At 46.9% G+C, this 17,001-nt stretch overlaps 1 non-coding gene and 1 pseudogene across 1 annotated transcript; both read right to left on the bottom strand.

Annotated features, from left to right (window-relative positions):
• Positions 1–2,118: 2,118 nt before the first annotated feature.
• LOC119297279 lies at positions 2,119–2,196 on the bottom strand. Its single transcript, XR_005145603.1, has one exon. It is a non-coding gene; the product is annotated as a small nucleolar RNA snoR117 (small nucleolar RNA).
• Positions 2,197–2,253: 57 nt separating this feature from the next.
• Positions 2,254–2,343, bottom strand: LOC119297122 (annotated as a pseudogene).
• Between the last annotated feature and the right edge of the window lie 14,658 nt (positions 2,344–17,001).

Raw genomic sequence — 17,001 nt, forward strand, 5'->3', positions numbered from 1 at the left:
GAGCCCAACAACTCCGGATGCGTCAATTGGGACCTTGTCCCTGGGGACGAGGATAAGTTTGTCGTTCGCCTGGCTCTACCCCAATCCCGAGACACATCCGTCTTGGGCTCCATCGTCCGAGTCATGGCGATGAGAATCTATTGTGTCCCCGCAAGTGGGCTTGGATCCACCGCCGTAGGCGGCTCGAGGCCGCGACGCGGCGAATCTAGATCTAGTGAGGGGCGGTTGGAGGTACAACCACTCCACCCCGCATGAACCTGGGCTAGCCCGGAACCCTTGTGTTGGCTCATCGTCACGGCAATGTCCGAGTTTGTGGTCAATAACGTCAATGCGCACTACCTCAGATGCGTTAGATGCCCCAGGTGCGGCGACAAGTTCGAGGAGCGATGTGCCTGTTGTGTGAGGGTGGAGGCGCGGAGCGCTGCCATGGCTTAGTCACACCTCACTGCTTTGGACAAGGCCTCGAAGGCCAAGGCCAAGGCAGCCGAATACACCCATGCCCGCACCTGAGTGAAGCGGCAAGACCGGGCCACGCGTGTCCTTACACTGGAGGAAAGGCAGGCGGTATGTGCCCTCTCTGGCCATGAAGGAGGATGGTGGTGCAGCATCCGACCCTTCAGCTCCGACATCAATCATATCCGCCTTGACTTGTGTTGTGTCTTTGATCGCTATGACCACAAAGTGGATAAAGGTAAGGGCAGCCGTGCTGAACTTTCAACATAATTCTAGAACATTGCCAATTTTTGGTAGTCCAATGGCATGTATAGTGAAATACGCATATGTTAATGTGTGTGATCTAGTTGAAATATGTTTGTTTATTATATTGTATGTTGCATGAGATTGTATGGATTTGCGGATTTGAGGAGGTGGGAGGATAGGTGCGGTCATCCGAGCTCCCCTATGCTACGAAAGCCTCGACAACTATCTTTGGTAACTTCCCTATGTTACAATCAAATTACTGTTGAATCTGACTGTTTGAAGGTTATTGTAGCTTTGGAGGGACTACTTCTGACTGTTCAATTTTCACATTGTTTGCACAAAGCCAATGGCGTTGCTACACCCGTAGCACATGAGATTTGTAAGTGCGCCCTCCCAAAACCTTCCTTCCCCCTCAACATCCCTCCCTCCCTCATGGTCCGCGGTGGCGGCGCTCTCCTGGCCGTGATGGAGGGGTGTGCTCGGTCCATTAGCTGCAAGCGTCGCTGCACCGGTTGTTGCATTGACACTGAAGGATACAAACAGAGCTAGAGCTCGCCTGGGAAGGCTTGCTCGGCAGCGGCCGTAGTCCCCGGTTCTTATCCCACTCAATCCACCGGGGAGCCGGCCTCATATGATTGAACTCATAGTTCGCTCTCTGACGGTCGCTATGGCAGCATTGGTGGCGTTCCCGTGCGTGACAATGTTCACAGGGCCTTAGGGAGTGGTTCTTCTCTCCATGTCACGTTTGAAAACTATGTCCACTATATACTCAACTCATGTCCACTTCAAACTCACCGTTTTCTCTTCGTGGAGGTTAAGCATTACTCGCTCTGTTCTCAAATATTTGTTTTTTTAGATATTTTAACAAATGACTACAAACGTAGCAAAATGAGTGAATTTACACTTAGGAACAGAGAGAGTACATCTGAAAATATTTAGGAACGTTTCAGTGTATTATTGATACAAATCCCTTTCAGTCACATTGGAAAAACAAAATCATTCAATAGTTCAACTATTCAATCAACTAATTACACACATTTTTGTGTATTATTGATCTAAATCAATTAGTCATCATTCGATAGTTCAGCTATTAGATCAATGAAGTATATTGAGACCTGACGTTTTGACTGGAATCAGTGTTTAATTATATCATGCAATGATTAGATAAATTAATGGTAAACAGGTATGTGCGACGGAAAAAACCATTAAGAACTGAACATCAGCATGACCAAAAACTGTCGGACAAGTGGATGCGCACGCCGTACGCAGGACGGCGCACGGATGATAACCTGTTCGGGCATCGCTCTCGGCAACGTACAGCACCGAAGTCGCTACGGGAATCAGCGCATCAGAGACTCTAATTTGTTGCCTGAACACTGCAGAGGCCAATAAACAAGACAGAACATAAGTCAAATCGAAGGGCCTCAGAGACGCATTAGCAAATGTGAATCATCAGATGCATCAGATGGTACGGACAAACTGTTGAAATCACAGGCCCCGGAAGAAAGAAAGATAAAAATAATGAAATCCAGCCAGCTGACGCGATTTATAGCAGAGTCAGATTAGATAACGTATGTCAATCAGCACAGGTCCGGCGAGCCGGATCCTAAGACTGGGGCGACAAAAATCCATGTCATCACGCTCCGCGGTTACATCAGCAAGATGGAAGCTCGGGAAAATCAGAGATCTGCACCAAAAAGTCAGACATATGGATGCAGAGTTGCGCTGCAGATGTGCGTGCCGCAGGGGAGAACGTCCCGGCAGGAGATGGCGGCCGGGGTGATGCACCTCGCCCCCTGCGGCACAGCAGTCGATCTGCGCCTCCAGAACAAGGCCGCCGAGAGTGGATTTGCTCTCGCAGCCGAAAGAAGAGGCGACGGAAACAAGCGAGGACGCACGCAAGATTGGTTCAAAAACAAGGCAGCAAAAAACAAAAGAAGAAAGAACCATGCGCGAATTTGTTCCGGCGAACTTCGCCCCGCATGAAAAACCGAGAAGTGACGAGGGAAGGAGCGGCAGAGGCCTGAGGGAGAGGCGGCGCGGCGAGGCAGGGTTTACTGAGGGGACGTCTCGTGCGCTTATAAAGGCGAGCCGGGCAGGTCTAGAAGCCGCGGTGGGCGGGGAGCGTGTGGGCTGATCTGGAGGCCCAGATCGTTGGTTCCGGCCTTGCATGTCGTGTCTATTTGTTTTTGGACCTCCTCCTGGTTGGCGACTTCAGCGCCCGATCCTATCGCTGCGTGGGTTGTTCGCTAGCCTTTTTTCCCTTGCGAACACTTGTGGAAAACCCTTGTCTTTAAAAAAAACTGGTTGCGGTTTTCCTATTAATAATTTTAAAAAAGTTCATGAACTAGAAAAAAGATTGTTATTTTCAAAAATGTGAATATGTAAAAATGTCCGTTCAATAAGAAAAAATGAATTTGATATAAGTTTATGAATTTGGAAAACGGTAACCAGTTTTTTTCACAAAAGTTCACCGCTTTTCAAAAAAGTTCATCCGTTTTGAAAAAAATAAAACTTTGAAAAAGTTCACTTAATTTTAAAAACATCACTTTTGAAAAACCGTTCATTCATTTTTGAAAAAAGTTCATCTATTTTGAAAGAAGGTCGTCTATTTTGAGAAAAAATCATCGATTTGAAAAAAAACGTTCATCCAATTTGAGAAAAAGTCCATCAATTCTGAAAAAAAATGGAAAAGGTTCCTTGATTTTTTTAAAGGTTCATCAATTTTGAGATAAAGTTCATCTATCGAGGGCTTCATCTTTGTAGTTGGGCATCGACAAGCGGGACCAGTGGGAGGCGATGAAGTTGGCGCTAAGGCTTCTGTGGCAACGGTGCCACGGGGAACGATGTAGGAGACGCGCCTCTGGTTGAGGTAGTCGGCTCTTCTCCGGCATGTTCGTGGGATGGCATCGGCTGGTTTGTTGCTTTGAAGTCGAAAACCATTCGGTGATCTTCCATGACGCCAGCCTTGCCTGGTTCTCCTTCGTAGCTTCCCGTCGGTGTCAGAACTATGATTTCTCGTCGCGGTGGCTGAGGTTTGGCAACCAGACTAAACTAAAATCCGATTCAATCAAAATAACTCAGCAATTACAGAAATTTGAAGGACTATCACCACCAATTGAGTCAGAAAACCTAGCAGGCAATAAACTTATCAAACAAATCTCTATACCAAGCAGCACGTCGATCCCATGATATTTTGTTCTGCCACTTTGAATCCTGAATGGCTAAAACATGAAGACAACCCTAGAAAATCAAGTGTTTCATATAGAGCAAATTCAGTGAACACCAATATGAAAAGAAACCATGAAAACAACTAGCGGTGAATCCATGGTCCACCAAAATGTTTTTGTAGACCTTGAGGGGAATTGGAAGAGGACAGATTTTTTTAGCTATTGAAAAGAGTCAATTACATATACAGTACATGAACTTGCATCGTGTGTACATTTTCCGACAAAAACTTGCAAAATGATTCAAATCGGCCACTAAATTTGCTTTGCGGGAACAATTCCATACAAATCTGTCCGAAACGCCTGTGTGTCATGCCATGTAGGGCAGGCACTTTCACGTTACATGAACATCTGCAGGAAAGTCCTCATTGTATGTTAAAATTATGTAACACGGTCCTCAATCTCTCTAAAATCCCCATCTCTCCTGACGCACGAGTAGCTTCCTCATGAGTGTTTTTTTTTTTTGCGAGGTTCACGAGCAATGTCGTGTGCCACTATTTGCATGCCGTGAACGGCGGCGACGTGCGGCATACGGACAGCGGGGACGTGCGCTTCCGTGTGTAGCTGGGAGGGATAGGAAAAGCCACAAAATGTATTTTTTGTTTGTGCCACAATGTTCGTACTCCTACACCTAGCTCAGTGGCCAAACAGCTGAATACCTAATTGGCATGTCCTGTTTCGACTCTCATGACTCTTGCTTATTTTCGATTTTTCTTTTTTGCTATGTTCAATAGGTGTACTTCAGCAGAAAATTCAGTTCTGCAGTGAATAGCCATCGATAGCATGTACTTCAGAAGAAAAGTCAGTTTTATAAAAGTGAGCAACAATAAACTCTGTTGCTCTAGGCCTTTTTGAACAACAAATGCATGTACTTCGGAACATCTTGCACCATGATACATCTCCATCGTATCTGCTTTTCGCTTTTGCTCTTGTTTTGAACTTTAATTTGCAAGTTTTGAATGAAACTAATTCAGACTGACGTTCTTTTCAGCAGAAATACCATGGTGTTGTTTTTGTGCAGAAATAAAAATTCTCGGAATTGGACAAAACTTTTTGTAGAATTATTTTAAAATATATAATAATTTCTGCAACCAAGACCCGGAGAGGGGGGGGGGCAGCTGCCCACAAGGCACCAGGGCGCGCCACCCCCCTCTAGCGCGCCATGGTGGGTCGTGGAGCCCACGAGCCTCCGTTGGCCCTAATTCCGATGCTATAAAATCCTATTTTCCCAGCAAAAAACCAGAGAGAAAGTTTCATCGCGTTTTACGATATGGATCCGCCGCCACCTCCTATTCTTCACCAGGAGGCCAAATCTGGAGCCCGTTTGGGGCTTCAGAGAGGGAGGTCTTCGGTCTTTGTCATCACCAACCACTCTCCATCGCCAATTTCATGATGCTCCCCGTCGGGAGTGAGTAATTTCTTCGTAGGCTCGCTGGTCGGTGAGGAGTTGGATGAGATTGATTATGTAATCGAGTTAGTTTTGTTAGGGCTTGATCTCTAGTATCCACTATGTTCTGAGAATGATGTTGGACTTTACTATGCTTAATGCCTGTCACTAGGGCCTGAGTGCCATGATTTTAGATCTGAGCTGTTTATGTTTTCACCATTATATCTATGTTCGTGATTCGATCTTGCAAGTCATATTCACCTATTACATGTTATGATCCATAAACCCCAAGGTGACAACAATTGGGATATTTTCCAGTGATGACCGTAGTTTGTGGAGTTCATGTATCCACTGTGTTAATGCTTTGTTCCGGTTCTCTATCAAAAAGGAGGCCTTAATACCCCTTAGTTTTCGTATGAACCCCGCTGCCACGGGAGAGTAGGATAAAAGATGTCATGCAAGTTATTTCCCATAAGCACGTATGACTATTTACGAAATACATGCCTACATTGTATTTATGAACCGGAGCTAGTTCTGTGTCGCCCTAGGTTATGGCTGTTATATGATGAATATTATCCAACGTAATCACCGATCCAATGCCTACGAGCTTTTCACATATTGTCCATCGCTTGTCTCGCGCCCGATGCAGCAGGATTGACCTCGTCCCCCTCATGGTGCTGCCGGACCGAGCTCACCTCGCGCTCGGGGCTGCAGGATGGGCCGATGGATGCCAGTGCTGGTCGGCCTATTGGGTCTCGACGCTGGGGGTTGCCCAGGGGTACGAAAGGTGGGACCTTTCCGCTCGTCTCTTTGGTTGGGGTTGTGACGGGTCTCGGGTGAGGTGGTGTCAAGGTCTTGGATCCCGGAGCAGCGGCCCTGGTGGTGGTAGCGCGGTGCTCTTGGGTAGAGACCGTGGTTTGGTGCTGCCCGGTAGCCATGGCCGTGTGGGCGGCGTGGCAGCAGGGATGTGGCGTTCGATGGCGGTGAGTGTTGGCCGGGGTGAAAACCTGTCCTATGACTTCTATCTTCGGACGGACCAGCGGCGGCGAAGCTCGTTCCCTTTTTGAAGGCGTTGTCGCCGCTCTCATTGCCCGTCGTGCGGCTCTAGGGAAAAATCTGATCCTTGGATCGGGCGGTGGCAGCGCTCCGGTGTCGTATCCTTCCTAAAGGCGTCGTTTTGGAGTCCACGGTTCGTCGTATGCGGCTTCATCTCTTCGTGGTAGTGCTAGGGGGTGTTGCTGCGTTCAGCGTCGATGTATCTTGCTTTGGGTGTGTTGAGTGGTGGCGTGCGTTTGTACCGGATGATGTTAATCTTTGCTTTATATATATAGCAGGGTGGAAGCCTTTTCCCATACAAGACACGGAACAACATGTCTAGCACATTAAAAGAAGCTGTGTATACATACATTACCTGATGACAACAAATAAATATGTAAATATTTGATCTTATTGTATCAGCAATGATAAACCCCCCTCGTGCCTTGCTAGCACCACCTACGCCTTCGCTCACATGTTATTATGTTTAACAGTGCTCGAGCACCACCTACGCCAAGTCATCCTCGCCAAACATGTGTATGGCGACAGAACCGTGCAAATGAAGCATTCCTTTTTTAAGGAAATACTCTCTTCATCTTATAATATAAAACGTTTTTTGACACTACACTAGAGTAAAAAAAGCATCTTATATTATGAGACGGAGGGAGTAGAATGCTTGCCCTCTGTAGATTCATCCAGCTGTAATTAGTAAGTCAACTGCAGCACTCCTGCCACTTCCGCGAGGACCATAAGAAAGCGCTGTTAGCCAAATATAACCTGGAAATTATATAGTTCTCTCTTATGTTGCATATCATCTTTTTTCAGAAACCAAACACAAGCTAGTTGAATTAATTGAGAGAATTACACAATATGTATTCAGTTAACATTCTCGTGCAAAAAATAGCAGTTCCTATGTATGTACACAGTACGCGTAGTATTGTTGTTATAGAAAAGAACAAGTAGTATAGTTGCAAATACAAAAGGAAACCCCACACACAATCATATTACATCTAACATAAACTAATTCTGGATGATCTAGATTACTGAACTAAAGTTACACAAAAGCGAATCAAATTTTCTTCATTACTGCCTTATTCTTGTTTCGTTCGTTCATTGAAAACAGAAACATCCCTTCCAAATCCATTCTTGCAGTTGCAGCATTTACCGACTCCCAAACTTCTGTTGATGGAAGTAAAGAAACACCATCTTTCTACCAATGCTACCAACCAAGTCAGTGTGTGCTATATTATACTCAGAAAATAACCTACAGTGGATCACTCTATATACTACGTATATTCGGGAAGAAAATAGTGCATGCAGAATCCTTCAAGGAAAATACAACACATATATCTAACGGTTGATACTTCAATTCTCATGGTAAATTATTAGCACAAATCATGTTTTAGTATTTTTTTATTTTTATAAGTAGAACTTCAAATTTAGAACTAGTTAATAGCTAAGATTAATAACCAATATCTGAGATTTTACGGATTTCCTATACTATACCTATTTTTATTTGTTACATTATTTTCGTTATGTAAGCCCACTTAGCTCAGAGCTTAGAGCATCGTATTTGTAATGCGCTACCATACCTTTCCTTGATAATGTCACCAGATGATGCACCATTGGTAGGTCCAAATACAGCGCGAGGGAAAGAAATCACCTCTTCTAGCCCCGCGCCATCTACAATCTGCACCAGAAAGATTTAGTTCAAATTTGAGTATATGCATATGCTTGGAAAAGCAGCAAATTAACATGATCCTGTAGTAAACTAAGATGACAACAATGTTATCCATCGTTTCTACTCCTTTCCGTTAGAGAAAAGTCCACATTTCAATCCCGAACTAACCACACGGTTTAATTTACAACCCTGAACTACGAAACCGGTCGAAATACACCCCCAACTAACCATTATGTTCGCAACTCAACCCTGGTCTTGGTTTTGAGTTAGTCAACCGGTTTTGACCCTAGTCAAGTGGTTTTAACCGTGTTGTACATTGACTGGACAGTGCCAAGTCAGCAAATAATATTTAAAAAAAGTCATCCCCGGCCGCGGTGCCGACCACAGTCAGCAGCCGATCCAACACACACATGATACATCAACCTCCAATTGATCCAACGCACACACAACAACTTCGGGATAACTTTGGGAGGCTAATGGATCGATCCAGCAACACACGCAACACGCTCCAATCGATCCAACACCCACACATGACGGTCCAATCGATCCAGCACGGCACAAGGCGTCGCGGCGTTGCGCAGGGCAGGGATGTGAAGCCCACCGAAGCTATTCTCCAGCCTACGGTTCGCACTGTGGCGATGTCGATGGCATTGCCATCGCATGGTGAGAACTGAGAAGAGGAACTCGTCCATGAGGAGCTGCAGTGCCGCATGAGTCGGAGCGAGCCATCGACCTTGCACGAGTGTCTAGGAGGCAAGGTCGCGGGGCTGCTCGGAGAAGGAGCCGCAAGGCTGGTGGGGTCGTCTTATCCCGGCGGTCAGTGGCACGTGCCCGCGAGGTAGCTGCGGCGCCGGCTACCGGAGGTGTGCTGGCTGACGGCAACATCGGGCAGTGGTGCAAGGGGGCGGCTAGGCACTACTAGAAAAACTCATACTAATGGCGCATCTAGTATGACTATTAATGGCGCATCTGTGGTGCGCCATTAATAGCACGCCATTAGTAATTTTTACTAATGGCGCACCACCTGGTGCGCCATTAGTATCTGGTATACTAATGGCGCATCTCGGGTGCGCCATTAGTATAGGCCAGGGTGCGCCATTAGTATGCCTTCCAGGGGCCATGTATACCCAGGTGCTTTGGCATACTAATGGCGCACCACCTCTGGATGCGCCATTAGTAACCGCGGCATACTAATGGCGCACTGCCCAGTGATGCGCCATTAGTATCCACTGTCATACTAATGGCGCACTGTCATGTGATGCGCCATTAGTATGAATATTAGGTTTTTTTATTTTTTTATTTTCTGTTTTTTGCACAGGTTACAAAATGTATAATTTGACAAAATATAGACAGCACACATCAACAACAGATTCATCAAATACAATAGAAGATTAGTCTTTGAATACAATTCATCATATTAGTCTCCGAATACAATTCATCATATTAGTCTCCGAATTGAAAAGACCGAACAAAGATAGAACATTATATTACAAGTCTCGAGACCGCGAGTAGCAAGTCTGTCTTCACATTACAAGTCGATATCGATCATCTAAACTACCATCACATAGAAGAGAGCTGCGGTCATCACGATGAGCATCATCACGATAAAACTCGTCTTCATCCGGTTCCTCCAACGCTCCCTCCCCTCTCCCGCTAGATAGCGGGCGTATCTAGATTCGGCCTCGGCCCTAGTGGTGTACCCTTTGTAACTGTTACCGCTGAATCGGTGAACCTGTCTCCGACACTCCTCCCAGTCATCGTAGACTCCGGGAACCTTACCCTTGTACACGACATACGTCGGCATCGCTATGCACTAGCCAAACGAAACGTTAGTACCAATTCACAGACAATACATAAGCAATATATAAGTATGCAACAGAACGATCGAAAGAGAAAAGCAAGACATTAATAGCATCGATTACATCTAAGTTGAACGACTCTCGAAACCAAAGAGGCATACTACAAGTTCATTAAAGTTTAATTACAACATGAGCCAATCAATGTTTCAGAACTAGACAACTCGACTCAAGGGACCGGAGCGTGGATGAAGCCGCCGTCTATCGTGGGAGTCATGAAAGAACGGGCGTTGTCATCCTGCATTTGTAGCATTGTGTCGATGTCACTGTTGGATGGTTGATTTCTGAGGTAGAACTGCCCCGAGGTACGAAGGACATCTTGATGGATGATTTCCGCAAACTCCGACTGGATGCGAAAGAATTCTTGTCGGGGGTCCGCGTCCTGGATTGCCGACACGCTCGCGGCCCAATCTTTGAGTTTACTCGGTAGCAGAAGTTGATGATGGTCCCGTACGATCGCCCGCATGTGATGGATGACGTAGTAGGCACCCTTCTGACCGCCAGGCGGCTGCTTGACGCAACAGAACGTCGTATTGTGGGAGAACACGTGCTTGCCGTACTTACGAATAGGCCTGGTGAAGGTGCCTCCAGATTGGGCGTAGCCGGGGAGAACATCATCAAGAACCTTCTTGACATTTATGTAGTCTATGTTCGACTGACGGTCCGGGTCGAAATACGTGGCCATGGAATATTTGGGGCTTAGGAGGATGAGCATGCAACATGTGTCACTGCAGAAAACACGGAATGTTAAAAGAAAAACGATCGAAATGTAAGAATTCATATGTTACGGGCCGGTTGAGGGGAGGACTTACTCGGGAAAGTAAGGCACGAGGAAGTTATCCTTATCTTGGTTTGCCAGAATGACGCCTTCGAGGTAAGAACTCGTGACTTGCTGGTCCCCAGCGCTGCCCAAGATCTTGGCACGCATGTAGAAGGGGTCGACTATCACGATGTCCGGGGTCTTGTCGCGAATGATCCGCACCTCCATACTCAGCGAAAATAGCCGAACGAAGGTGTAGTGCAGCGGATGAAGGTTCAACATAGCGTGGATGTCATCAAAACGCAGGACGATCGTACGCCCGATGGAGTTATCCACAAAGCCCTTACCCTCTGGCACCTTGGCCGCGAAAACCGGGTATGCCACATCCTTCTCTCTGAGACGCCGCTTCTCCAAAGCAAGAACACTGTCATGCAGACTCCGCATAGCACCGGTTGCAGCATTGAGCATATTTGTCGGTAGCATCGCCCTACCCGCCACATGCACCCTCCTCGAGATATCCTGCGGTGAAGGTGGCCCGTCCTGAGCACGGATCGTACTCGGTGCCGGCTGGCTCGCACCCTTCTTAGTCTTTCTTTTGCGTGCCTTCTTCTTCTCCTGTAATGGGACCGAGTTCTGCTCACAGACCGCCTTCTTGAGTGTGTTGGGGCTGATAATATTTTGCACCTCGCCTATCTGAGGCTCGGTGAAGTCGGCAGCTGGAGGCGTCTCCTGAGAGCTGAACGCCAGACGGCGCCTGTTGCAACTTGGCTTCTCCGCGGTACCAGCTAGATCGCACACGTCTTTTGTTGGGTTTGGTTCTTGAGAAGGAGGCCCCATGAAGTCGCCATCGTACCCATGATCGGCAAAGTACTGATCGACGTTGCCAAATGTATCATCGTCGTTGTCGTCGTCGTTCTGATCCTGTGCCATATGCATGTTTGGATCCAGTGGCATAGGGATGTCCGGCACCGTTACGGCGGTCTTGCCATGGGGCCGACTTGGCGCCGGCACGACTGGCGGTGTTGTCTTTGGGGTGGTGTCCCCCGCCCCCAAACGAATCTGGCTCTTCGGCCAAAGCAGGGGCCAGCTCAGGCAGGCGCTGAGGGTCATCACGTCTTCATCGTCGGCCCCGACGGGTCGAATCGGAGGTAACAAGTCGTTGCAGCCTGGCAGCACCCGAACCAGTTGAACCCTAAACAAGTTGGGTGGCATCTGGGTACCGTGGAACAAGGGGTTGCCCGGTTGAACGATTTTGCCCTTGGCGACATCGACCAACTCGTTGTTCACGAAGTGGAGGAGAGTGCACGGAACGTCGGCGGCGCCCTGCGAAAACATGTAGGGCGTCAGGGATGCCCAGTCAAAGGCAAGGAGATGAAGTCCTTGGCCGAGAGAGGCTTAATTAGTTACCGTGATGATGGCGTCGAGCTCGGCTAATGTCGAGGCACCGCCAACGGCGGGCGTGCAGTTGACGGAGGGGCCGCTTGCTGAAGAGGTGTCGGCCGGCGTACACCCGGGTGCATTAAGCTCCCGTGCCGGCGTCGGAGACACCAATGCCGCCTCCGCCGGAGGCACCAATGGCCCCGCCATCGCATTATGCGAGTTGCTGGTCGTGAAGCTAGAAATCGGGGGCGGCCCCTATTGGCCGCCCGCAATCCACGCACTCAACCCCGAGATCAAGGTAGGCACAAGGGCGGTGATCGTCGCTCCGAGTCGTTGTTCCACTTGCTCTTGGACAATCTCCGGAATCCGCGCCACCTGTGCCTTGAGTTCTTGAACCTCTCGCGCCTGGCTTTCCGAGCTGGTCTTTTTCTCCTTCCGCACACCAGCGGTATAGTATGACCCTCATTTTGTCGACAAGCCTTTGCCGGCCACACGACCAACTGACGTCGGCTTACTGAGCTTATCCTTGTTCTTCATTACATTCAGCCCCCTATTTAGAGTGGTGTCCCAAGGGTTGCTCTTAGTCGACTCCGCGCTACTGCTTTCAGTCGCCTGCGGAAGGAATGTGAACCATTTAGAAATTTGGCTTCATTAATTAGAATGCAACCATATGGAGCTAATTACGCGGGGGTGTATTCCTTACCAGAACAAGCTCAAGAGCCCTGGTCTTCGGATCCGTGGTAAGCTCCTTTGTTATCGGGTCCTCCTTGTACCGGGCCCTGACATAGTTCCTAGTCTGCTTGTTACCGCTGTATTTCTCGAAGCGGGGCGGTAGGCCTTGCTCGGCACGGTCCGCGTCCTCCTTGTCCCATATAGGCTCCGCCACTCTGTAACCGCCGGGACCGAGTGTGTGTTCCCCTATGTTCAGCTCCCGCATTTGTTTCCCCCACTCACTTGATTGGGAGCTTGCGGTGCTCGAGCAATTGATCTCGAAGTCGTTGTAGTCATCTTCGGTGATCGAAGGATTTTTCTCCTTGATCTTCTGATAACTCTCACCTTTCTCGATCATTCTCTTCACATTGCTTTTCCAAGTAGACAGGGCCTTGCTCATCTTCGTGAGGGCAGCATTGTTCACTTTATTCCCTTTGAGGCTTGTGTTTTCAAATTCAGCGGGGAACTTGTATCGTTCGTGCAGCTTCGTGAAGAGGAGGTTGCGCAAATTCCCTCGGTCAGGATGCCTCAGGTTCTCGGTGTTGATCGAGACGGTGCTCCGGACAATGCACCCGAGCTGAAGCGAGTACCCCTTGACTATTCGTTCGGGCGCCGTTGGATTCCCGTTGGAGTCCACTTCAGTAACTTCCTCCTTGAGGGTGCGGAGCACGATCGGGCGCCGGTCCTTCTGTTTCCTCTTCGGTTGGCTGCCATCTGTGCGTGCGCCGCCGTCATCAGTGGTGGCATCCTCGGCGGCACCATCAGTGGTGGCATTAGTGTGGTCATCCTCGGCGGCACCATCCGTGGTCTCAGGATCGGTGGGGAAGGCGGCGGCCTCATACAAGTGAGGTTGTTCCTCCATCTCCTGGGACAGCTCCTAGAATGCCTTGCCGCCCGAACCCCCGGCCTCATCATTGTGGGCCATGTTTCTCTCTAAATAGAAACAAAGTTTGGTCAAAAAGTTGGTTATTGTCAAGGAACAAGATCATGGTCTCATCATTTAGGGTTTGTCGACACCGAGGCATCCTAAAATCTAAGCTTTTATCATTGAGGGTTTTTCGACGCCAAGGCACCCTAAAAGCCTAACCTTTCATCATTTCGGTTTTTATCGACACCGAGGCACCCTAAAAGCCATGCATTAGTCACAAGTACGTCGGGGCACTTGATCCTACTTAATTAACTACTAAGATACCCCGGCCCATGCATTAGTCACAAGTACCCCATATGTCCTATTTTTAGCAAAGTCATGCTAAAATTCACGGAAAATTTCAGCATGACCTTTGCTGAAAATAGGACATATGGAGTACCCGAATTTGCCGGAACGGAAGTTAATCGACATTCCGGCAAACTCAAGGGCCTCTCGGGGTACCTGCAATATCATCACGACACGATGGTCGGAGACAAAACCCAGCAAACTAGCACCACAATGTGCCTCTACTTTCATATGGATGAAAAGGCCACAATGTGCCTCTACTAGCACCACAATCTTAGTTGCAGGTAATCTGTGTGTGTGTGCTGTTCCTTGCGTGTTTGTGGATAGCTGCTGAATATCGACACACAAAGCTACTTGTTTTCCTCAGAGAAAAAAAGCTAGTACTTATTTCCCTTATCAAATAAACAGTCAAAAGGAAATTTTATTGGTTTGATAAAACAAATCTGAGTGTGTGTGGATGTTAACAGTCAGCTGGTTTGAGTGTGTGTGGATGTTAACATGTCATTATGCATAGTGAACTGCCACATTCACATATTTTGCACTGCCAGTCTGATACTAATATATATAGAACCAAACTAATTTTAGAAAAAGTGACAAAGAAATACTGCATATTGGGAATCAGCTAGCCAAAAGTTAGATTTGATGATGATGATGTTTTGTAAAGCCAGAAAGCCACATGCCATTGTAATGACAAGGAAACTATGCAAAACTAACCAGGCTTAGTGGGATTATTTCTCCTCTTTTTATAATCTTTCATAGCATCACAAAAAACCCCTTGAGTTAGAAGATGGTATCCTCCATTTTGTACATCTTTGCGACCGCACGGAGCTAATTTTCTCCATGCATGAAACATGACATATGAACATCAGTATGCATTGATTTATGAAAGAGACAGCCTAGCATGGGCAGCAAGAGCCACTCAGGCTAGCCAAGGAGACTGCCCATGAAACCACACCCCAAGGTAGAAGCCATCATTCATTACAAATTTGAATATATGATATTCCAGAAAATAATCTGTCTACAAAATGAGATACATTCCGTTTGAACTACCAAGTTACACAAAGAAAATGCACCTAAGCACCAAGAGGAACTGTTACAACTCCATAAGGTATATCCAAGTCACTGCTACTCATATTCAAAAAACCTAACTCCAATATAACCAGAAAGATTGTAAAACATTATATCTCCCTGCTGACACAAACTGAAAGCGTAACAAAAATACCTATTATTCTAGGCAGCTGCCTTGCTAGTGATTTGGTGTCGTCGCAACTGGATCCCTCCCACTCGACCTGCGATCTTCTACAAGGAAAAAGTAGCAGCTCAGTCAACCACCATATAATTATACAAGGAAAAAATGCTACTTGGCACAAGTGTAGACGAGAAGCTTGAGGTAGCAGCAGATTGAAGTGATAAAGTGCAAAGGAGAAGCTTGAGCTAGTAAACAATTTCTGAATGTTATAAAGTGGGGAAAGTAAAATAAAATTCATGACTAGTCATGGCACTAGAAAAGAGATGAGATTTCACAAAACCAGAGCCAAGCATAGTCCAGAATGTCAAATTTTCAGTTAGTTAATTATTACTCTGTGGCATTGCCATACTTAGCCAAGAGTCCCCATTTCTTATATTCTGTGAGATGCAGTCATCTTTTACTCCAGTTCTTATAGTATTTTGGAGTACATTGCCTGTTATGCTGCTTGCAAGGTTAGCATAGGTTCAGAAATGGGGACTAAAAACAGTGATTTAATTCTCCAATTCAATTTTCATTTTCAAGTTTAAATTTGAATATCAACAGTAGTGATTTTACACCCAGTTCAATAGTGATTTTACCTCGATTTCAACGGTAATTTCAGCAGCAGAGTCACTAGTTTTAGTTAACTGGAGTACTACAGCAAATGGAGTACCTAATCTGATCCAGTTAAAGTCTCCAAATGGAGTACTACAGCTCCTGCACCTGCTTCTATTATGTTTGTCTTGATAAGGAAGATTATGTTTCCATGTATAGTTCTAAAGGACTACCAGAACACAAAGGCACCTTCTTCCATGTATAGTTCTAATGTGCATTTTATTTTCTACTTGTAGCCTTGTAATCTTAATTTAAATAAATATAACAGGGGGTGTGGCGCTTTGCCCTACTGCGCAACTCAAAACAAATGAACTGAATCGCATGAACATAAGGCATAAGATAAATTTATCCCCATGGAAATAGAAAACATTTTGAAAAAATCACCAATTGCACAGACCATTACAGTTGTATCAACATCACAAGTAAACAACAATTTGTTTTCGTATTTTGAGCTTTGGACAGAGTTCTAATACATGAATAAAAAGTGGTATATTATAGTATTTCACAAAGTTTCTGGAACTTGTTGAGAAGAAATCATGCACACGGAGTGACATATATTAACACTAAAAATGACTAAATATATACTAATCAGCCAGCTTAACTGGCAGGATTTTCCCCAATTTTTTTGACAGAGCAGACACGAACACTAAAACAAGTTCAACACTGCAGAATGGAAATCACATATTTTTTGACAAAGAATTCTGCATCTAATCAACTACTCTAGGTATGTACGTACATGGCAGACAAAAACACCTAGCAATAGCAACAAGAGAACATAGTTTCGTCCCTTAGGAAAAAAACACGCCAGAGCATGAGAGATGGAGAGAGCAGAGAGAGAGAGGGGGGGATGATACCTTGACGAGCTCCCCTGATGGCGTGGGTAGTAGGGTCGGGGCAGCGTCCCGGGAAGAACTAGGCACACGCGGTCCAAGGTGCGTGCAGCCTGCGCGCGAGAGGAACCAGCATCATCAGGGAACCTTGACGGCGGCACAATCGAATCGAACAAAGGGGGAGGGGGAGGAGAAGAGGACCTTGCGAGACCTTCAATGGCGGGGTCACGGGAGAGAAGAAGCACGCGAGCAGCGGCGTGGTCGATGGGAGCAGCTCGAGCAGAGGTGGCGGCGGTTCTGGCCGGCGTCGAGGGCGGCGGGGCGGCGGCGTCGGGAGAGGAGAGGGGAAGGGGATCGAGGGCGAGGGCGAGGGCGAGGG

The sequence above is a fragment of the Triticum dicoccoides genome, chromosome 1A (assembly GCF_002162155.2).
Source record: "Triticum dicoccoides isolate Atlit2015 ecotype Zavitan chromosome 1A, WEW_v2.0, whole genome shotgun sequence".
NCBI classification, from domain to species: Eukaryota; Viridiplantae; Streptophyta; class Magnoliopsida; order Poales; family Poaceae; genus Triticum; species Triticum dicoccoides.